The sequence below is a fragment of the Hemitrygon akajei genome, chromosome 6 (genome assembly GCF_048418815.1).
Source record: "Hemitrygon akajei chromosome 6, sHemAka1.3, whole genome shotgun sequence".
Classification (NCBI taxonomy): Eukaryota; Metazoa; Chordata; class Chondrichthyes; order Myliobatiformes; family Dasyatidae; genus Hemitrygon; species Hemitrygon akajei.
In genome coordinates, this window is record NC_133129.1 from 58,420,420 (window position 1) to 58,445,304 (window position 24,885).

A 24,885-nucleotide genomic window follows, 5' to 3' on the forward strand; every position below is an offset into this window, starting at 1 on the left:
ACAGCATGCAATCTAAAAAAGTGGTAAAATATCTACTAAACACACAGAAATGCTGGAGTAGCTCAGCAGGTCAGGCAGCATCTATGGAAAAAGAGAAACAGACAATGTTCTGGGCTGAGACTCTTCATCAGAACTGTCAGAGGGCAGCAGAGATCACAAAGGGGCAGCAATGAGAGAGGGTTTCACCAAACTCCCATTGAAGGGAAGATTTAAACTTCTTCAGGGTAGGCATCCCTGGAAGAGACTTTGCAGAGTAGTAGTCTAATCACTAACAAGAGAAGCTTCTTCTAAAGTTATCTTAAATCTCTACTCTTATATCTCCGAGGGCATAGAAATATCACCATACACAATACAGCAGCCCCCACACTTTCGCTGCTAAGTGGAAAAGTTCAAGAACCTTTAAAGGCAATAGTGATGGGGAATAAAAGTTAGATTTGTCAACCATGTACATAACAATAAATTAGAAATTCCACAATGTACATCTTGTTGCATACTACAGAAATCCATGTAATTAGAACATTTGCTGGATTTAGCATCCGTTGAAATCACCACAATATCAAGGATATTGTAATATTAATGTTTATCTATATGCACTTCTTCTTTGACAGTGATTTTTGCAATATGAATGAAGAAACCAGAAATAATATGTTTTAATATATTCTGACTTTTGGCTTCAATATGTCGGCAAAGATGAAAGAAATCTTGGTCTTGTAGTGTTACATGCAAATATTTGCATTCTTAATCATCCAATTCATTGTTTTTATTGACCTGGGACTGAGAACGAATTGAGAGTTGGTTCTACTTACTTTTTTGTAACTGTTGCAATACCCAACTTCCTGTTATCAGGTGATACACGTCAAGATCAATGATTTCAATGAGGTGATGATTCCAGTGGCACAAATATTCAATATACAAGTGGCTGCAACTCTTCCATCCACTCCAGCGTGACTGATAGATTATGTCCTTCAGTGTGCTTTGTCTATAAATTTAAACAATGAATTAATTCTCTGAAGTGTTTTTTTCTTGCTCTCCTGCTCATGGGATGTGAATGACAAGAATCTGAATCTACTGCACAGTTTGGTTTTAATTCCATAACACCGTGGTACAAAACAAAACTGCTGTAATCTCAGAAACTTTAGGGTTTCAACATTTTATTGAAAAATAAACAATCTGACAAGGTTTTCCATTGGACCTACAGGAGGCAAATGCAGAATTTTCCGGGGCCCTAGCACAGATACTCAGTGACAGGAGAGGTACCAGAGAATTGGAGGACAGCCAATGTGTTTCTGCCGTTTTAAAAAAAGTTCTTAACAGAAACCAGGAAATTATAGGCCAGTGAGCCTGACATCACATGTGGGAAAGTTACTGGAAGGTATTCTAAGAGAGGGGATATCTAGTATTTGGACAGACTTAGACTGCTTAAGGATAGTCAGCATGACTTCATGTGTGGTAAGTCATGTCCTACCAATCTTGTAGTGTTTTTTGAGGAGGTTACCATGAATGTGGATGAAAGCAAGGCAGTGGATGTTGTCCACATGGACTTTAGTTCGGGATTTGATAAGGACCCACTTGGGAGGCTGCTCAAGAATGTTTCAGTCACTCAGCATTCAGGATGAGGTAGTAAATTGGATTAGACATTGGCTTTGTGGGAGAAGCCAGACAATGGTAGTAGCAGGTTGCCTCTCTGACTGGCGGCCTGTGACTAGTGGTGTACCACAGGGATTGGTGCTGGGTCCTTTGTTGTTTGTCATCTATATCAATAATCTGGATGATAATATGGTTAACTGGATCAGCAAATTTGCAGATAACACCAAGATTGGTGGTGTAGTGGACAGCAAGGAAGACTATCATGGCTTGCAGAAGGATCTGCATCAGATGGTAAATGGTTTACAAAATGGCAGACAGAATTTAATGTAGACACTTGTAAGGTCTTGTACTTCGGTAGGTCTTACACAGTGAACAGTAGGGCACTGAGGAGTGTGGTTGAACAGAGGGATCTGGGAATACAGATACATAATTCGTTGAAAGTGGAATCTCAGGTAAAGAGGGACATAAAGAAAGTTTATGGCACATTGCCCTTCATAAATCAAAGAATTGAGCACAGGAGATAGGATGTTATGTTGAAGTTGTACAAGTGATTGTTGACCCTTAATTTGGAGTACTGGATGGAATTTTGATCACCTACCTACAGGAAATATGTAAACAAGGTTGAAAGAGTGCAGAAGAAACTTAAAGGATGCTGCCAATTTTGGAGGACCTGAGCTATAAGGAGAAATTATATAGGTTTGGACTTTATTGTTTAGCATGTAGAAGATGATGTAGAATTGAGAGAAGACTTGATAGAGGTATACAAAATTATGTGGGATATAGATCAGGTAAATGTAAGCAGGTTTTTTTCCATGGAGGTTGTGTGGGACTACAACAAGCGGTAATAGATTAAGGGTGAAATATGAGAAGTTTAAGGGGAGCATGAGGGGAAACTTCATCACTCAGAGGGTCATGAGAGTGTTGAATAAGCTGCCAGCACAAGTGGTCCATATGAGGTCAATGTCAATATTTAAGAGAAGTTTAGATAGGGGTACATGGATAGTAGGGATATGGGGGGCTATGGTCCAGGTGCAGGTTATTGGGAGTAGGCAGTTTAAATGAGTTCAGCATCGACTGAATGGGCCAAATAGCCTGTTTAAGTGCTTTACTTCTTTATGGTTAATCTACCTTTATATCTACCTGGTTCCAAGGTTATCAAGCTGAGGAGTGGTAGTGCGGACAAGCTCCCACTACCTAAAAATGTTCCTCATGGCATGTGCCTCAAATAGCCTCTGACAACCAAGTGCAACTCCTGGCTTTCTCATGCAGCTTAGCCTCTAAGCCTGGCGGAACTGTTTCTACTGACAGGAAAAGGGGCAAAGATGGGTCCTGGCGCCTTAAAACCAGTGCTTCAGGTAGATGGAGTTCGTCAGCCTGGGAAGGCAGTCCATTTAAGAGAGGGAAAACTGATTTCAAACCTCCACTGCCTTGTGGTCATACCCACTTATGAGAAAGGCTTCAGGAGTAAACCCTGGTGACAAATCCAGAGCTGGAGTTCCTAAGGCAGTCCGACGTTGCCTTCAACCTCGTTCTGGCAACTCCTGCGACAACACTGGTGCCAAGCTGTATCGGCTCTTGTCCTTCCCTTGGACAACATCGGTGTCATGGAGAGGGGAGACTTGCTGCATGGGCAACTGCTGGTCTTCCGTACAACCCTGCCCTGGAAACCATTCCAGGTGCAGATCCATGGTCCCGCGAAACTAACGGATGCTACCAACTTTATATTCCATTAGTAAGTAGCTATTGAAAGAAAAACCTGTATACTCTTCAATTTTCCTTGCTGGAATATTAACAGATGAGGGAATCAAATTGGTTGAGCAAATCTTGGAGAAGAATGCAACACACTTTCACATGTGCCAATGATTTTAAACCTGATTCTGATTCTGACAAACAGAACATTCAAGCAGTAAATTTATTCTGCAATTAGATTTAAGATTTATTTTGATTGGACAAATAAGTTTCTCATATGTGTTTGATCCACTTGAAAGTTCTTTTCCCTCAAGATTCACAAGCTCAAATCCTTAGACCTTCTCTGATCACAGGATAAAACTATGATTTATGGACTGTACTGCACAACTACCATCAATTACATGCAATAATACAGAGCTAGCCAATGAACATCTTATTGAGTCTGTTCCTGTAGTGAAAAGCTTCAGAAAACTGCTCGCTGCACATTTTATAAAAATTGCACAATATTAGTATTTAGTTAATTCATGGCATCATAATCCCAATATGAAAAATTTCACTTTAGACCTAACATAGACTATATTGTGCTGTTGAGCCCTATTAGCGTTTCCAGTTTTAGAATGAGATCATCCCAACACCACAGGAATTCCTAATATCTTGGCGAAGGTACCTCAACGTTATGAAAAGATTATGAGAAGATGGAATAACAGTGTTGATGCTTCAGGATAGGTTCTAATTCACATGTAACAGAGGACCTGGTTTCACAATGAAGCTCAGAAAATCAAATATATTTACAGCCAGGACATCTGTTCCCTCTTAATGTGCTTGTCACTTCGAGACAATTACTTCATGATAGAAGGACTACATATCATCATGACAGTACATTTTAATCCTGCTGTACTTTGGTATGAAATATTCCCATAGTTTGGCATTTTACTCTTCATCAATAAGATGCAACTATGACTTAGAAATTCTATCGGTCCAATTCCAAAATTAATTACTGGATCGTTATTTTGAGAGTCATGAAAGTAACCATGGTAACGTAGTGGTTAGCCTGACACTATTACAGCCTAGGGTGTTCCAGAATTTAGAGTGATTCCAGTGCTGTTCTGTAAGGAGTCTCTGTAGATCCTCCCCTGGAATGTATGAGTTCTCTCCCACAGTCAAAAGGCATACTGGACAAGTTAATTGGTCATTTCCCTTGGACAACATTGATGGCGTGGAGAGGGGAGACTTGCAGCTTGGGCAACTACTGGTCTTCAATTTAAAAAAAACCTTGTCCAGGCTTGCGCCCTGGAAACTTTCCAAGGTGCAAATCCATGGTCTATCGAGATTAACAGAGGCCTACACACATTGTAAATTGTGCCGTGATTAGGTTAGGGTTAAATCAGGGTTGCCAAAGGTTACTGGGGCAGTGTGCTTCCAAGGGCTGTAAGAGTCCACCCATGCTGTATTGCTAATTAAATAAATAAAGAGGAAAGCCAAATGCACACTGAAACACCACTATGCACCCTTTATCAGATGTAGTCATTACACATGTCGAGATTCTGCATTGCCAAAACTGAGAAACAAATTTAAAGTTCTTGTTTGGGAACTGACTAAAAGCAGGGAATACTCTGACTCTGCTCATGGCATTTTACCACAAATTAAATATTTAGGTAAAGTATAACCTGTTAAGATGAACTTCCCAGCCACAGTTTTCCCAATAGCAGACTTGGGAAACAACCAACTTCTCCAACTGTTCAAATAATGACTATTTAGCATTTTTATTGTGTTAACTTACTACAGATATTTTCTGTCTCTTTGCAAGTTATCAACCAATATACCTAACACACTCTGTAAAATAAAGTCATCGACAGTGATTTCACTCCTTTGAATACATATAAATGGTAGCTCACTGTTCAGAATTAAACCCTTTATAATTCTACTTAACCACCTTCATCTGCCAGACTGATATACTGTGCAAAAATGTTCGACTGGATTTATTGTACAAGTTAAACAGTAAGTAAAATTAAATTCAAAGTAATCTTTAAAATGCTCTCAGTTGTAATTTTCTTCTCAAATTGAAATTAAACTGTATGATTGATGCAAGCATATCTGCAATATGATGAAAGAATATAATTACATGCTGATTATTGCTTAATTTTGCTGTTGGGAATCATAAGTTACTCCCAACAGAATATAAAAGTCTTAAAAAAGACTTAGTATATTAAACAGTTATTATATTAACCTGCATGGTTATCTACATCTACATATCTGTTCTAATAACAGACAGATTTAGAAGGTAATTACTCACACCTCTTTTGAAATTCTGGCAACATGCCTATCTCTGTACGTGGTTCAGTGAGGTTAAAGGGAAACAGAACAAGAAGTAAAATATTTTGTCCCACCAGTTTGTCCTGTTCTTCAATGAGACAATGTCTTATTTGTGACCCAATACGATATTCATCTTCTCCCCCTACAATTTGTCCTGTTCTTCAATGAAGAAATGTCTCATCTGTGTCCCAATACTATATTCACCTTCTCCCTTCTACTGCCATATTTCTTGGTATCTTCACTTAAGAAATCAATATAAATTCCACATTTAAAATAACATTTGTCTAAGTATTGATTTCCATTTGCAAGAGATCATTTACATCTCTTCTGCTTTCTGCATATAGAAGTGTTCTTGTAAGGTATGGATCTAATCTTTAGCCCTTAGTCCTTGACTCAACAACCAACAGAAATAGTTCCCCTTTATCACTTCCCCTTATAATACTAATGAAATCATTGTCTTCTTGACGACAGGTAATATAACTACACCAGTTTATGGATTATCAAGTGCCAGGTGTCCAGGTGCAATTTTGATGCACTCGCACACCACTCCCTCTAAAAGCCAATATATTCCATCCAAAACATGACTCTTAGAATTGCGAATACTTTTCCTGATCTACTTTTGATCAACAATTCCTCTTAATTTGCTCTTTGTCAGGTAAAAGCCTTGGCCCTGTTTGTGTAACAAAAAAGATACCTATTGGCAAGAAGTAAAGAGTAGAGGACTGGGGTAGGTCATTCAGTACTGCTCCACCATTCAGTCCAATTGTGGCTGCTCATCCACTTCAGTATTCTATTCCTACCATATCACTCTATCCCTTGATTCCACTGAATACATACAAGCTGGCCTCTGTTGACTTCTTAGGAAAGAATTTCACAGTACTAGTTGAGTCTTTTCTTGATTGTTGTTCAAAAATGGCACAACACATATCCCAGAGTTTCAGCCTCTGATCCTGAAGTGCAGCCACTGGGAAAACTTCTGCAGTTTGCTGGAGGTTGTTTTAGGTTTCAATGAGATTCCCTCTCATTCTTCTGCACTCCACCGAATATAGGCCTCAGCAATCCAAAGTCTTCTCATAAGTTAATCCTGCCAAGCCAGGAGTCAGTCCAGTAAACTTTCACGGCATTCCTCCATAGCAAGAACATCCTTCCTCTGATAAGGACTAGAAACTACATACAAAACTCCAGATGGGTTCTCATGAAGTTCCTGTACACAGTAGTAACAATGCATCTTGACCTGTTGTCACAAAGTAGTACTTTCACTAGCAATGTCCTCAATTCCTCCCCCCTCCCCCATAGATGCTGCTTTCTTCCAACAGATTGTTTGTACATCCAGATTGTGATGTTTTCAGCTTACTTTGTCTTCAGGCATCTTCATTTCTCTTTTCAAACTCTTGCAGTGAAGTCCAACATATCATCTGCTTTGCTAACTGCTTGCTTCAGCTGAATGTTTGCTTTCAGTGCCTAGTGCAGAAGAATGTTCACTCTTGTTGCGCTTTCATTCTTCCTAATCACCAGAAATTAACTTGCCTTTCTATTTTTAAGAACCCAAGGGAATAATCTCATATTTATCCAGAATTAATTGCATTTTCTTTGCAATCCCCACCCCAACTTGCCTCGCTCTCCATCCTCCTCCCAACTCACACATCCATCAATCTCCTCCACTACAACACCTCCCTAACCACTATGTCATCAGACTTAAAGACGTTACAATGAATTCCCTCATTGAAACATACTGTGAATAACTGAGGTTCGTGCATTATTAAAGTCCAAATACATCATTTCCAGTATCTATTCTATTGGTTGTATTCTAACAAAAAGAATTATTCTGCAGGCTTTCCTTTAATAAATCCATGATGACTACATTCAAACAAGTTAGCATATATCTGCAATATCTACTTTGTAACTTTGATGCATTACATGACCACAATGCGACATCAAAAGAAATACATGATTGGATTTAATATCACAATAAAATATGGATAATGGTAGTTTCATCAAAGTGACAAGTTAATAATACTCTGCACCCAAATAAATCTACAAGAAATAAAAGTTTCTTGGACAAAAATAGATAACACCGCATCGACAGAATCTGTGTAAGAAGAACCAGAATTGTTTCAAGTCACTGGCCCTTTACCAGAATTAATTCATTAACTGGATACAAGGTTAACTCTATGTGGCTGTATTGATATACATGTTGTAAATCAAAGATAGGCTCATGAGGGCTCTGATGAAAGGGCAATGATCTACAGTGTTAGCTCTGCTTCTCTCTCTACAAATGACGCCTGGCCTGCTGAGTATTTCCAGCATTTAAAGTTGGCCTTTGAGGGTTGCTGTGCCTGTGTAGTATTTAAACTAAATTGGCAAAAATTGACTAAAACAATGTTCATGGAGGACAAATAAGAGGAAAAAAAAGTTTCTGAAGTACATCAGCTCCCTTGATGATTAGGTTTCCTGTCCAATAGGGAGATATTGTTTCATTTGGTTCAGTGATACAAGTTGAACCCAGTATCTATGTAAAAGTCCTTGAAGATCAGTAATCATTGGATGATATGCTTCAGATTAATAATGGAGAGGATCAAGAAAAAAAAAGTAAAAAAAATTAAACCAGAAATGGCTAACTGCAATAGAATGATGGATATCATGGAGAAGAAACTGAAGATACAGGAGAGCCAACACAGATGAACTGCAAGCAAACATGCTTCAGCAATCTTTTTTGATGAGGTAATACAGTGAGTTAATGAAAAGAATGCTGAACATACTCTTTATATTCATACTGTTATGCCCTCGGCCCCCTCCTTTGTGAGAATCGCAAGAGCCCTAGTCAAGGGGGGGTCAACTGACCCAAGTGGGGGAGAGACATGCGGAAGACCACGTTCTCCTGAGAAGCAGAATAAAGGCGACATTGACTATTGTCTCATGGAGACCACGTGAAAAGCCCTCGGGCAAAGTGTGCTGGTTGAGAGAGAGATCGCATCACCTGCAACCTGATTGACACATGCGATCCCGTGAAGAAGTATAAAGGAGGGTCTGAGGGGGGGACAACCCTCAGACGCACCAAGGAAGCACGATACCGATTCCCGTGGGAGCGGGAAGCCATTTTGAAGGAAGCCACGTGCGTTAGATTCCAAATTTTGAATCTGTGGCTGGAACCAACGGAAGACCGCTTTTAAATAACAACGGGGAAGCCTGCTCCCCTGATTCCAAGGATTTGCTCTGTAAAGACAACGGGCAAGTGTTTATCTTTTCTCAACCATCTCTCTCTCTCCACAACGTGAAACCCCAGCGGTTCCCAAAAGGGAAAAGCCTGCAAACTTCTGAGTGACTCTTTATATTTCAATTGGACTCAGTATTACCCCTAGACAACTATAGAGCTTATTTCTGATTGATTATTATTACACCGGTGTTTTAGATTGAGTTTTGACAATGTATATGATCTGAATGTTTTGTATTAACCATACGTTTGTGCCCCTTTTTGAATAAAACGTTTTTATATAGTAGCATCCGACTCAGCTGATCCCGCTATCTTTGCTGGTAAGTTACCTGGTTACGAGGTTACGTAACAATACACAAAAGTCTGGATAACAATAGGGTCAATTGCAGCATGGTTGGCAAACTTCTAGTGGAAAGGCAGTAAGTAAATGGCAAATAGTTGTTTTTGACCCATCTAAATTAAATGATCGTAGAGAGTGATGTCTCCAGGGTCCAATGCTAGGGCTTTTTTGATACACTATTAAACTGACTTGGACATGGATGCAGAGATTAAATTTTTACATCTGCAGATGAAATAAAACAGGGAAAAATGGTAAACAGCGAGGTGGATACTTAAAGATTGAAAGACGATATATATATATAATAGCTGGCAGGGTGAGCAGAGAAGTGACATGAAATTTAATGCAGAAATATGTGAACTGATATACTTTCAGGACAAGGACAATAAGTAACTTGAACTGAACAGGAAAATACTAAAGGCAGCATTATAGTTAGTGTTCTGTTGCATTACCCAATAAACCAGGGTCAGTCCTGACCTCAGTATGCAGTTTGGTATACGTTTCTGTTAGGTGCTTCAATTTCCTCCTGCATCCCAAAGACATTCTATCTACTGCAAACTGAGCCAGATGTAATGAGTACTAAAACATCATGGGAACTGTGTCAGAGTTGATGTATAAGAGGGAAAGGGTTACAGCAAAGTAAGTGGGGACAATAGACTAATGAGAATGCTTTGAGAGCTGGCATACTTCAATGGGCTGGTGGCATTCTACATGTAACAAAATGTGCATGATATAGTGGAGAACAATGGGAGAAATTGATTGTACCAGTACAGAAATGCTTGAAAGTGAAAGAGCATGGTTAAAATTGGATCCTATGATTCATAAGGGCATTGAGTACAAAAACAGAATAGTTAGTTATCTTAAATCCATGCAGTTCTGCTGAGAGAATGTGAGCTGATAGGAACCAAATTAAAATGCATTCACAAAAAGGTAATAATCTTCTGATTGTTACCTGAGCCACATGAAAATTGGCACAGGATTAATAAGATCAGAGAGTTTAATATGCATGGCTCATGGCTTAACGGGGAAGAAATGGGTTTGAATTTGTGGGACATTAGCACCAGTATTAGGGAAGGAGAGAGCTACTCTGAAGGAACAGGCTCTACCTGAACCATGCTGGGACCAAGGCACAAGTGAATCATATAACTAGGGCTGTAGATAAGGCTTTAAATTAAATAATACGGTGGGTGGGGTTCCACAGCTTGTAGAAGCATGAATAAAGGAAAAGGGAAGGAAAACTGCAGAAGAGGCTAGCAGTGTCTCCAGAATGAAGAATGCAACAGAAAAAATGTTTAGAATGGGATAGGAGTTTAACTTCAGGTAACATAAAGGCAAAATTTAGAAGGGTGTTTAATTCAGGACTGAAGATGTTATACTCACATGTGGTATATGAATAAGGTAGATAGCTTATAGTGCAGTTAGAAATTGGCTGGTATGAAATTGTGGGCATCACTGAGTCACGGTTGAAATAAGATCACAGCTGTGAGTTAAATATTCAAGGATACATATCCTATCAAAAAGACAAGGCAGGTGTGTGAAGGAGCTGGAATGGGCCCATTGCTATATAAAAAAAAATGAAATCACGTCCTTAGAACAAAGTGACATACAATCAGAAGATGTAGGATCCTTGTGGGTAGTGTTAAGAAACTGCAAAGGTACAATTTAAAGATTTGGATAAAGGACTACTTTATCCAAAGAAGAAGCATTCTAAAGGGAGGAGAAGGCAACTGTGATTGACAAGGGAATTCAAAGACAGCATAAAAGCAAGAGAGGGCATACAATATAACAAAAATAAATGGGAATTTAGAGGATTGGGAAGCTTTTAAAAAGCAACAGAGGGCAGCTAAAACGTAATAAAGTGAGAACAGATGAAATATTAAGGTAAACTAACCAATAATATAAAAGATATCGCAAGTTCTTTTTTAAGATACAGAATAAAAGAGAGACAAGAATGGACATCAGATCAATAGTAAATGACGACGGAAAGTTAGTAATTGGGAACTAAGAAATGGCAGATAAACTGAATGAGTATTATGCATCAGTCTTCACTGTGGAAGACACCAGCAATATGTAAGAAATCCGAATGAGTCTGACGACAGAAGTGATTGTAGTCACTATTACTAGGGAAGAGGCACTTGGAAAGCTTAAAGGTTTGAAGGTAGATAAATCACCTGGACCAGATGGACTACACCCCAGGGTTTTGAAAGATGCAGCTGACGAGATTGTGGAGGCATTAGTAATGATCTTTCAAGAATCACTAGGTTCTGGAATGGTTCCAGAGGACTGGAAAATTTGCAAATGTCACTCCACTCCAAGAACGGAGGGAGGCAAAAGAGAGGAAATTATTGGCCAGTTAGCCTGATTTCTATGGTTAGCAAGATGCTAGAATCCACTATTAAGGAGGCACTGATAAAATAAGCTCAAGTTTGATAAGCTCAATGATTTTCTTCAGGGAAAATCTTTCCTTTAGGAGTTCTTTAAGGAAGTAATAGGCAGGATAAATAAAGGAGAGTCAGTGTATGTTGTTTATCTAAATTTTCAGAAGTCCTTTGAAAAGGCACTGTACATCAGGCTGCTAAACAAGCTAAGAGCCCATGGAAAGATACTGGCATGGATGTAAGATTGGCTAGGGGACATAGCCTCAAGATTCAGGGAAGTAAATCTAGGATGGAGAGGAGGAGGAACTGCTTTTCCCAAAGAGTGCTGACTCTGTAAAGTTCTTTGCCCAGTGAATCAGTGGAGGCTACTTCAATAAATATATTTAAGACAATGTTGGACAGATTTTTGCATAGTAGGGAAATGAAGGGTTATGGGGAAAAGGCAGGTAGGTGGAGATGAGTCCATGATCTTACTGAATGGAGCAGACTCAATGGACTGGATGGCCTACTCCTGCTCCTATTTATGTTCTTAGGACTGGTAGAAGTCAAAAAGTGTGGGAGTTAATGGGGCCTTTTCTGATCAGCCACTGGTGATCCACAAGGGCCGGTGTTGAGTCTGCTACATTTCACGAAATATCTTAATGATCTGGGTGATAAAATTGGTGGCCTTGTGGCCAAGTTTGTGGATGATATAAAAAATAGTTGCAGGAACAGGTAGTGTTGAGAAAACAGGTAGTCTGCAGAACAACTGTGATAGATGAGGAGAATAGGCAAAGAAATGGCAGATGGAATACAATGAAGGGAAGTGTATAGTCATACACTTCGGTAGAAAGAATAAAGGTGTAGACTGTTTTCTAAATGGGGAGAAAGTTTATAAATTGAAGATAGAAAGGGACTTGAGAGTCCTAGTACAGGATTCCCTAAAGGTTAACTTGCAGATTGTGTTGGTAATATGGAAGGCAAATCAAAGTTAGCATTGATTTTGAAAGAACTAAACTATAAAAGCAAAGATGTAATGCTACGATGTTATAAGGCCAAATTTGCAGAATTGTGAGCAGTTTTAGGCCCCATCTCTGAGAATGGATATGCTGGCATTGGAGAGGGTCCAGAGGAGGTTTACAACAATGATCTTGAGAGTGGAAGGGTTATTGTGGATGAGCATTTGATTGCTCTGGGCCTGTAATCATTGGAGTTTAGAAAAATGAGAGGGGATCTTATTGAAACCTACCAAATATTGAAAGGTCTGGTAAGCAAGTTTTCAAATGTGAGAGAGTCTACAGCCAGAGGATGCAACCTTAGAATATCCCTTTAGAACAGAATTAAAGTGGAAGTTAAAAGGTTCCTGGTTAGTAAGGGCTTCAAAAGTTACAGGGAGAAGACACAGGAATGGGGTTGAGAGAGAAAATAAATCAACCATGATCAAATGACTTCCTGACTGGGAGACCTCAGTCAGTCCGGATTGGGAGCAGCACCTCCAACACATTCACACTGAGTACGGGGGCTCCCCAGAGCTGTGTGCTCAGTCCACTGCTGTTCACTCTGCTGACCCACGAACGACTGTGCAATACACAGCTCGAATCACATCATCAAGTTCACCGATGACATGACCATGGTGGGTCTTATTAGCAAGAACGACAAGTCAGCATACAGAGGGAAGGTGCAGCAGCTAACAGACTGGTGCAGAGCCAACAACCTGTCTCTGACTGTGAGCAAAACAAAAGAGATGGTGGTTGACTTCAGGAGAGCACGGAGTAACCACTCTCCACTGAACACTGGCGGCTCCTCTGTTGAGATAATTAAGAGCACCACATTTCTTGGTGTTCACCTGATGGACAATCTCTCCTGGTCCCTCAACACCAGCTCCATAGCCAAGAAAGCTCAGCAGCGTCTCTACTGACTGCAAAGCCTGAGAAAAGTCCATCTCCCACCCCCCATCCTCACCACCTTCTACAGAGGATGTATCGAGAGCATCCTGAGCAGCTGCATCACTGCCTGGTTCGGAAGTTGCATCATCTCGGATCGCAAGATCCTGCAGCAGATAGTGAGGTCAGCTGAGAAGATCATCGAGGTCTCTCTTCCCGCTACTACAGATATTTACATCACACGCTGCACGTGCAAAGCTAACAGTATTGTGAGGACCCCACGCACCCCTCACACAAACTCTTCTCCCTCCTGCCATCTGGCAAAAGGTACCGAAGCATCCAGGCTCCCACGACCAGACTGTGCAACAGTTTCTTTCCCCAAACCATCAGACTCCTCAATACTCAGAGTCTAGACTGACATCCACATAATTTATTTTATTATAATCTGTCCTCTACTCTGACTATTGTCTTGTTTATTAATTATTGTACTGCCCTGCACTGTTTTGTGCACTTTCTGGAGTCCTGTGCAGGTCTGTAGTCTAGTGCAGTTTTTATGTTGTTTTATGTAGTCTAGTGTAGCCTTGTGCTGTCTCACATAGTCTAGTGTAGTTTTGTGTTGTCCTAGAGGGTCATAGAGGAAATTTGTTTTGTTTTTACTGTGTACTGTACCAGCAGTTTATGGTCGAAATGACAATAAACTTGACTTAACTTGATGATGGAGCTGACTCAACGGGCTAAAATGGCCTAATTCTGCTTCAATGACTTATAGTCTTACACTGCTCATACCACAGTAGAACGATTTACTGGGGTTCTGGGATCAGAGATTCAGCTGTAGTTAACCAATTAAGTAGTAATATACTAAGGGTGTTGTTTTAAGATGGCAGTTTTTGTATTTAATAGAAATGTTATGTATAATGCATGCTATATAAATGGAATGAATGGCCAGAGGAAGTGGATGAAGCAGGTACACCAACAACATTTAAAAGGACATTTGGACAGGTACAAAGACATGAAAGATTGAGTGACATGGGTCAAAAATGAACAAATGGGACTAGTTACGATGGGCATCTTGTTCAACATGGATGATTGGACCAATGGGACTGTCTCCATTCTGTTGTCCTGTTTAGATCACTGACGGGAGATTTGATAGGAGCAGACAAGATCATGATCAGTTTAAACAGGGTAAACAAGGGGAACCACACTCGGTAGTGGCTGCTGTGGCACAAGGGGAATGTAAAGACAAAAGTTACTCAGGTAATAGTATGGATCAGAATCCACTGCCTGAAGGACTGATAAGGTGGTTGCCAGTTCCTTTGGAAGAGAACTACGCAGAGCGTAATATGTGAGAATATGGCAGTTTCTGCAAGTTCAGGGTGCAAGTTCTAAAATATGTTTAGATGGAGTAAATTTGCAGAGCATGACAATACTCTATTATTAATAATACATTATGGCAAGAAGGTTGCAATCAAAGCATCTTAAGTTAGCTTTACACCCTAATTAGTACAAACAGTAACCAACTCACTTGGGCATGTTGTTTGCTTCCTGTTCTCAAGACAGTTCAGTAACAGTCCATTCAATTCATGATATTTTCAAAACATTTAAATTAATGTAATTAAAGAACAAAAATGAGGGGGTACAGGAAAAACACAAGAGGAAACTTAACTTCTTATTTTTATCTGTCTATTGGTACTTCTATTACCTAAGCACGTATTTGTCAGAAGTAAAAAAAAATCCATTCTTTTGCCTTGTAAGCAAAATTCTGCAAATTTTCATCTTTTCCACGACAACTTGTGAAGCTTAATTATTTAAAGGTTGCAACAAACATGTTTGTTGGGCACGTTTATCATTGCTGAACCTTAGCCATTTGATAATTTTCTGCCTCTAGCTTGTTTTTTCATCTTGTGCAGACTTCCTGTTTTCTCAATACTACCTGCTACTGTCAAGCCAACACATACAGGCAGCCCCCAGTTTCTGTCTAGCTAACAAGAGTCACATGCCACTCATTACAAACTCATAACCTGCAGCCTATTTGACCGCAGTTCTCCTGCACAGTTCTTGTTCACTCATCAAACAAGGGAGCCTCAACCAATTCCTCCGAGCCTTCACTAACCCTGGCTAAAGTTTATTTTGTTGCCGGTTTAGTTTTTGTCCTCTTGTTTTGTGGCCCCTAGTGGCTTGTTATTATGTGATCTAATATTAAAGTTATTATTGACTGCTGAATTGTCTCCACTGCCCTGCTTTTGAGTCAAGCATCCTCTACATATCCTGATAGCTTCTCTGCCTATCTTTATATTTTTCCAGCTGTTATAACCAATTCTGGATACTCTCATTGGCTCTTTGAATCTCAGTCCTGAAGCATAGTCTGTTAGTAATTGAGAGTATCTCCATATTGGATCTCTTTAGTGTTTCAACTGCTGCCAAATCTATGACACATCCAAGCCATTTTGGGTAACGTTGTCTCAGAATTTATGCTGGGGAATTGGAGACATTCCAGACTTGACAAGCAGTGTTGTCATCTAGGCATACAGGTTGCCATGCAATGCATCTTCAAGCAATTCTGAACCTCCTAAAAGGATTGATGCTTTTCCAGTCCTGATGTTGACTTTGGTCTCAAGAAAGACTACTAATGATAGATGGTAAGCAAAAGCATTTGAATAGTGAACAAGGAATATTTACTTTTTGTTGTGACTCTATTGTGGGAGAGACTATGCTTTTTTGCCCCTCAGGTTCATTCAATTCCCGCAAGAAACTTTTTGAAGACTGGTCATACATATTAAAAGTCCTGAGCCTTCCAACCAACATAAAGAATTAAATTCATGAAATTCATGCAAAAAGGATCAAGTAGTTGATTTCAATCTCCTTCTTACTCAGGACACAACAAATCAAGTTATTTTGATGTCTGATGTTTGTAGTTTTCTTATTCTAACTCAAATCAGAAAATTTGTGACAAAATTAAAAACAATGTGGTTTAGAAACACAAAACATGAGAAAAATCTGCTGACTCTGGAAACCCAATATAACACACATGCAACTCAGCCAGGCAGTGCCTATGGAAAAAAAGTAAACAGTTGATGTTTCCGGCCAAGACCATTCATCGGGATTCCACAGATGCTGCCTGGCCTGCTGAGCTCCCCCAGCATTTTGTGTGTTTGTGTTACATGGTTAAGAAATATCATTTTGGTTTCGTCCTTATGATGCACTAGTATCACAGAGTAGCTGTTTCAAGTTCTCCATAAATACTATCTAGAAGATATGCAAATGACTTCTTGGTTTGTTTAGTGTTTCACATTCCTGTCTTCTACTCCTTTACCTGATTTGCACATGCTTGCTGGGCCCTATTTCTCTCCTAGCACTTTTCTGCAAAATTTCCACCATACTCATCTTAAGCAACCAACAACAGTTTTCTCAGCCCACCCATCCCCACCCCATAGCTCTAATGAAATTCAGTGGTGAGATCACACACTTACAGTCAAAAAATTGTTTGCCATTCCACTGGGAGACAGCCTGATGATGAAAGAATGAGCTGATTGCATGTTGCTGTAGACAGTGTGATAGTGTGCTTTAAATACTATGCCACCAGCAAGCCTAAACTTTTTGTCTGATCTTCCATGCTGAAATTATGCTTCTTTTCTATGTTTTGCTAAACATAACAGAGTTATGATTTTCTTCTTCTGATGAATTTGCTAATCATGGCAATGGTAAAAGCACAATAATTGGTTTCAAGTGTTTCTGAGGAAATGGCAGACAGACAGAAAATTGGTACCATCTCCAATCATAATTTTCTGGAGGTTAAAATATACATGAAAATTAAACAAGAAACTTTGAGGACCAGAGTGAGTTTTCTGTAAAAATTCAGAGAAATATCATCTGTTGACAATTGTCCAAATACTCAATTCGGAACTGGCACTTGAGGAAAATATACCAGAAAACTCTCAGCAAGGATGTAATGGCTCAGAGAAAGGAAAAAGCCTACAGAAATCAGTCAACAGAGTGTCCATCAGACATTCATTTCCAAATTCACTGTCCAAGCTTATCTGTTCCTCTAGAACTCATAAAATGCCTTATCATTTTGGCATTAAAACACAGAAGTGCTGTTGAGTCACACAACTTCACCACCAGATATCCACTGAGCTCAAATGTACCTTATGGTGTGCCCACGTGAATAGAAATGCATTTTTAATGGAGTCAATGATCTTAATCTATGGCAAACCACTTCCTAGCATTGAATATTTAAAATATTTCTTTCAATGACTAAATAATTGTAATTAGTTTAGCGAGGGGGATATAAAATATTTGAACTATATTTCTCCCGCCCTTTTATTCAGTATGCCCAGTTAATAGTGGTTCAGTCCTGAGGCTTGAGCACTTCAGCTTATTGCTAATGAACCACTACACTCCCTAAAACCAAAGTTCCATCTGTTCATCTGGATGAACATAAAACATCCCGTGTCACAATTTTGAAAAGTGCAAGGCCATTATTTCCAACCCTAAGGCTAGTATGTATCCATCAGCTCAAACAATCACTGCACAAATAATCTATAACCATATCATAGTTTAAGGAAGCTGGTTGTGGATAAATGAATTTTGATTCAGTTAACTTTTCCAGTCTAAACAAAACATATATGAAATTTTGAAAAGGGATAAATGCTTTACTTCTGTAGGTTTCTAGTTCAAGAATTCAACATTTCTGTTAGGATTCTTTAAACTAATTAAAGAGGCACTCTTTCTCTGTTCATAAATCCTTAATAAACCAGAGGGCACTCTGCTGTTTTAACTGAGAGATAACAGTGTTCCAGAGCAAAGAAAACCCTGCAAAAAAAAGTAATTCAGGCACAACATGGAAGTCAAAATGTTTAAAAGTAAAATTTTGGCAAGGAGAAGAAAGTAAAAACACTTTCAGATGTGATCAGCTGAAGTTTACTGCTACTGCTGACTCTAAATGGTTCCAATTTTAAAGTTTTAATTCATTTAAAACCTCCATTGACTCTACCAATAAAAAAAATCTAGTGTTGTTTTCACTTTTAAGTTAATTCCAAAAAGACAATAACATTTTCAAAAAATAACTTGAAAAAGCAAATGGCTTAAGGCTATTTCTAGTGTAAATGCTGTTACTTTCCCAAAATTACTTACTGTTCTAGAAAAACTATTGTAGTATTGATCTTTAAGTTGCCATTGCTAGAAATCAAAATAACTTGACATGAAGTTGTAACAGAATATGAGAGCATAACTTCCAATTGCATGAATAACTGATGTGTACAGGTTCATCAGGTACAAATCAGACAAATCAATATGTCCGAAACCAGCTGACATTTGTTACTCAATTTCTCCTGGCAATGGTGATTCATAATCGTAGCCTGCAAAAGATTGTACAACATCAGTGGTGCTTATGTGAAGCATCACCAATTAGATGTAACCAGCCTTAAGCAAACAAATTTAAGTTGGAGGTACATTTAAAGTTGAGTTTATTGTCATATGCACAAATACATGTACACACAGATGTAAGGAAAAGTTGCTTGCAGCAGCATCACAGGCACATAACATCAGATAAGTAGCATTCACATGAAAAACATTAATTAAACACAATTATTTTCTTCTGAGTGCTGATTGAAGCAATAACCATGTTACTACAGTGGTTAAATTGGAGATTTGAATGATATAAAGGTGTATGGGAACAAAGAAGGCTAGGCTTTTTATTGCATTTTACTTAGTTGGAAAAAAATCAGTTGGACCAAATAACCTGTTTCACTACCATAGATCCATTTAGTTCCATATGAAAAATATCTATCCACAATGGAGTGTTCATTTGCAAAAACTGGATTTTTAAAAAATGTAATCTATGGAATTCTGAATTGATCTTTATTTATAAAGTTGTGCTTGCATATGTGGGTGCGAAATATTAAGTCATGAACTTCAAAAGACTGTTTTTGACCACAGTGCTGTCACAATGGTTCATGTGGAGCTATACTAAAAAATGTGATAGGCCATGCAGAATAATTTATTGTATTTCACTGTCAGTGAGTAAGCTGCAAAATCTACATAATCTTTTACATGAGAATGGTTTCAGAGGACAGCAGATTTCAGAAGGGCAAGTAAAACTATGATTATTTCTTTACACTGAATTACATGTACTATCTCTTCCAATCAAGTGTAATAAAGCATTTTGCCCACAAGTGTGAAATAATTAAGATTCTTCCAGTTGCCCTGAGCTATGAACATCGCCAGTGTGGGAGGAACATCAATTTCGTGTTTCAAGCAATACCTTCCAAAACTTCAAGCAGTAACACTTTTGAATCATGTAGCACAGTTGAGCCAATCAGAATCAAAAGCACTGAAGCACGTGTCGTACATTTCACATGAGCAAAGCTTTCCAGGATTCCAGTTTGTAGGTTGTGTCCTTAGGAGCTTAGTAAGTGGCTTAGTGGTATTACTGAATGGATATAATGATTGACTACTCAGTTCATTAAAAGAACATTCAAGCTCTTGTGAGTGCTAAAGAGTCAGCCCGAGTGCTGTGCTCCAAGTAATAACTCAACCTAACCTATATATTTTTAATTTAATGACATAGACAGGCAATGACACGATTTTTACAGTTCATACACTATTTTACAGCAATTCCTTTTTTATTATTGACCTTAAAACAAAAAAAAACACGACACCACAGAGCTATATACAGCTCACTGCTGCAGTTAATTAGAGTTAGAATGATAAATATATTGTCACACTGATTCAACCAATACAACTTGCTTAACACCAAATGCACAGATGGCAATGCACCAGTAGCTATTCTCAACAGAGCAATCTTGCTATTCTGGTAAACGTGCTATAAACAAAACAACATCCTAGAACACTTCAGTTGATGCATGCAGCCAGGCTTTATTGCTATATAACTTGAAAATAGATGTTTGAGCTGTACAACCATAAAGTCTGAATAGTTTACAGCTGTAGTATATGCCAATGCAAGAGCAGAAGCTTATATCTGAAAAAAAAGTTAAAATCAAAGCAGTCCTAATGGAAGGAAAACACTGAAACTCTCTACATATTAAACCTAGCTGGACCTTTTCCCTCATCTATGGAGTAAAACATGTGTTTAAGTCCTCTGGAAGTCAGCTTTTGTTCTGAAAATAACAGAGATAAATGCTTTTAATGCCCATCATTCAGTTCAGTCAGTAGTCACCTCTTTACCTGGCAACATTAATAAATCGAGTTACATCTTTATTTGATAGAAAACTATAAGTGAAATACATCAGAATACAGAGTTTAACAGTTATTTTTTGTTTCATGCTCACTATCAAGTCAACAGCAAGGGCAGAATAACCAATGCAAATGATCAAGAATTAAAATATTGGGGGAGATGAAAATTGCACAATCCTGTTTTGATGTTGGATTATGTTCCTTTACCCCTGCATATGACAAACCCAGCACGTTCTTCAATATTCCCCATGAACATCAAAGGTGTTTGGTTAGTATATAGTAATATGACTTGATTTACTCATTAAAAAGGTTCATTTTACAGTACAAATTATACAGTGAAAGTGAAGCAGTAGCTCAATTGCCATCAATTTATTTAACTATTGAGACAAATATAAAGTTGCTTATTTTGAAAGGGCAAAGAAACTTTTTTCTAAATGTTATTCCAACTGCTGTTTAAAGCTTAAGAATCCTTAATGCAATTAATTTTGACGTGAAAAATTTGCTCCTTAAAACTTGGCTATTTCTTTGGAACACCCTCCAAAAAAGAAAAGGAAATTAAAGACAATTGCCATCTGAATGAAAGCAAGTTTTCACAAAATATTAAAAAGAAACTCTCTAGCTTCCAATTGTTATAAATATTGATGTGATGGTAATCCAATTATTTATCTGATTACAATCCTTTAAAAATTAACAGAGATACACTTTTTTTTTTAAAAGAGTATGGTTTAAAAACAATTTATTATGGCCAAACAATTTGCTTTAAAACTAGCCAAAAATACATTCTTATATGCTCTGAAATGTGATTGTTTTCCCCCCCCTTTACTGGAGTTATAATCCTGCAATCTTCAAATCAGATTGTGTCTGTTCTTTGAACATAACACTATGTAACTTTATAAACCATCTCCAGTTAATGCAAACATCATGGTACAAGATATATTGTATACTGGAAGTGAAATAAACAGGTCTGCAATATCACTACATGAGAATTTGTTTGTAGCTTTGATCTTTTTAAAATATCAATCATACAGCCACTCTACCTTAGCTTCATTCACCATCTCTCTATGGATTTAGATGTCACAGCTCTATATGAATCTGACAAATCAGTGTTCATTCTGATAAATCTCCTCTGCACAAAGGAATGAAACCTGTGTGTTAATTTGACTGCAGCTCAGTCTAAAAGGGTAGAAGGATTTTGACCCTTTTATTTTATCAGATTAAACAGTTCACTTAATATTAAGTTTTACTTAAATACTATATATTTAAAAGCTTAGTCCGTAAACCATCTTTTCCTAGATTCTTGCCATCGTTTGCACTGACAGCTAACCTAGATTCCATCTCTCGTCTTTTCAGTGTAACCTCAAGGGAAGACAAAATATATTTTGCATTGCACTTTGCCTAAAGGGCTTTCAGTAAAATTTAATTTTCCTAGTGCATTGATTTTCCCATTATAGCATGTAACAACCTAACAGTATCTCCCAAGAATTTTCAGTTAGAAACAAAAGTATTTGATTGATTTTTTTTTAATCAGACTGTATTAAAGCTATGTAAGACTTTTATACATTTTCTTTCAGCAAGATTATATTGTTCCATTATACCAATTTAAGGACAAGCTTCTTTTACCAGCCTATATGTTGCACCATTCGATTTAGCTTTTTTAGATGCACCTGTTCCCATGAAAAACTGTAGCCAAGTACTGATTCACAGTGAAGCAAAGAGGAGATATTTATATATAGCAAAGCTTTTCTGAGCAGTTTGCTGAAGTTCTTCAACTCACTGTTTAATGAAAATGAATGACTTCCATTCTACTGGGAGTGAACCACTTAGTCATTCCTACCTGAGGATAGGAAACTGCACAGAGGTACAAGGTTACAAACCTTTGTCACATTTATTCTGTCTAATGAGGTATCAGAAGCACTGAACTAGTTCAAATGTCTTTCGTGATGTAGTTCAGTGCTAAAATAGGAAAATTATTTTCAACCAACTGACTTTGAAATATATGAAAATATGAAACAGATTAGCTCCACCCTATACCCTGTATAATAACCCATTAAAAATCTTCAACATTATACCAAATTAAAATGTTAATATCTTGCTACTGATCAACTGAATTCCATTTCTAACGTCAAAAAATTAAAATATCTTGCTTTGGAAAATTTCATATCCAAGCAAATATTTCCTAAAATCTTACTTCTATGGGTTTCTACTTCACAAAAAGGCAAAGGCACGCTGATTATAATCAAATATGTTTGGGACCACTTTTAATTAAACTCAGCATTAAAGTGAACTTTACACAAAAGTTGGTAAATTGTATCAATAGATTTATCTGAAAGATACTCATTATAGATTGATCCGAAATAGCAGCAAACATGTGATTCGTAATTCACAGAAAAAAATCAAATTTGTTTTGCACGAAGTTACTCTTGGTGAAGAAGACGTGGAAATCTTTTGGTACTGCGTTAGTTTAAGAAGAATATCGCTAGAGTTAACAGAGCATCTCCCGTCCAGCAGCCATTACTGATTTACTTAACCATCTCCACTCCCGACCGCAATTTGTGAAACCCATCAAAACGTATGCTCTGTACAAAGTATCGCGGTTATCCAGTTTTCATTCAAGTTCTAGATAAAGATTACTAAGAAAACACATTGCACTCCAAGCTTCAGTATCAGTGGACGCCCAAAAGCAATCGTAATCTTTGGAAATATCACACAGCGATCAACTTGCGTACACTACACTCCTGGCGTACTGAACTCTTTCAAATGCATTTTCGCTTTCCGAAACCGCACAGCAAACACTTAAAAGTTACGGGACAGAGAAGGTGAACTCGGTAACAACTGAGTGTGAAATGCTGGCGAAGGCATCGCGAAGAAACCTGATGCCAACAAGAGTGAGTGCCAGGCTTTGGAAACGTGTACTAATTCAACCCCGGAACAGCAGCCACCACAGCACGGCAGCTTACTGAATCGGTGCTCCTTTGATCTTCCACGTATTACTGTCTTACTGATCTGGTGCAGTCAAACCAAGAGGCAGTCTTACTCAGCAATATCACCACTATGTTTAGACGCAAAAGACAACTTAGAAGTTCTTCGGCAAAAAGAAAATTATTACCACCTTAAAATTCACTGCGACCACTGCCCTGAAAACAACGGATCAATCTCAGTTAGAATGTACAATTGAAATAAAACGAACCGTTAAGTCTTAGGGTTAAGTCTTATTTCTTTCTTCTTCGGGAATCATTGCAGCCTGTTAATGGCACATAATCAATCTTCCAAGTGGATCTTTTACTTTAAACTCAGCTCTCTACGCCTCCGGGGCGTGTTGTCATCCATAAAGTTGTAGTATTAAAATACACAACCGACTAACCCATCCAATCCGGACAAATCCGTAAACAGCAGTGGCAACAAAAAAAAACTTCTTTCCCGCTGTCTAGTGCATTTTGATAAAAATAGAGGATAAGTTTTGTCTGCAATCATTTGACCAAGACGCCAACAATCTCGAAAGTCCTCCAACGGTTAAGTTTTTTCAAATTATGAAACGGAGGAGAAAAGGAAACATTCAAACCAACACCTGAAAGAAATGTCATGCGATATCAGTAACATTGCCTCCTGTCCTACACACAAAAAAACAGGAGAGAGAAATGAAGACGGTATCACGCCACAGAACAAACCTGCCAGCGACTTTAGTATTAGAAAGCTCAGCACTTACTGTGGTCAGTCAATAAAATCGCCCCACTTGGAAAAACAAAACACCACAAGGATTTCTCTTATTTTTTTCTGTTTTCTTCAGTCAGTAAATGAAGAGTGTTTTCAATTCCGAATACAGGCCTCGTTCGAGCTGCAAATAAAAGATATAAAACAAAAAAAAAGAAACATCAATCATCCCTCGGTGCCGAAAGTATTATTTTAGGGGAAAAGAAAAAAAACTGAGGTGAAGAATGTAATTCTGGCGGACAGCTGTACGTCAGTCCGGAGCTGTACCTGCGCGTTGCGAGAGCGCTTTCCTTTTAGACCGTGTCTCTCTCTCACAGGGAGAGAGAGAGAGAGAGAAGCTTGGGAGGCGTGAGATCGAGAGAGACCAGAAGAAGCCCAACACCGTGCAACTCATTAAACGACTGACTAAGAGAGAGAGAGAGAGAGTGTGTTGCCGCTGCTTCTCAAACTCGGCAACACGGTATCAGGACAAAGTGGGTATGGGCGAGCGCTGCTGCACATGCACACATTTCTGTCTACCTGCATTTCTTGAGCGAGCCGCTTGATGGCTTCTAGTAAAGGCACAAGAAACGCGCAGCACCTTGCGGTCCGTCGCTGCTTAATTTGTAA

The 24,885-nt window shown here is 38.5% G+C and overlaps 1 protein-coding gene across 1 annotated transcript in view; it reads right to left on the bottom strand.

The window, feature by feature from the left end:
• Positions 1-24,662, bottom strand: part of LOC140729077 (receptor-type tyrosine-protein phosphatase delta-like) — a 2,395,537-nt gene extending 2,370,875 nt beyond the window's left edge. Inside the window, exons 1-2 of the mRNA XM_073048383.1 lie at positions 24,544-24,662; positions 24,272-24,400 (exon numbers count right to left, since the gene is read on the bottom strand). The gene's annotated coding sequence lies outside the window, so the exon portion shown is untranslated. The remainder of the gene's footprint in view (positions 1-24,271; positions 24,401-24,543) is intronic.
• Between the last annotated feature and the right edge of the window lie 223 nt (positions 24,663-24,885).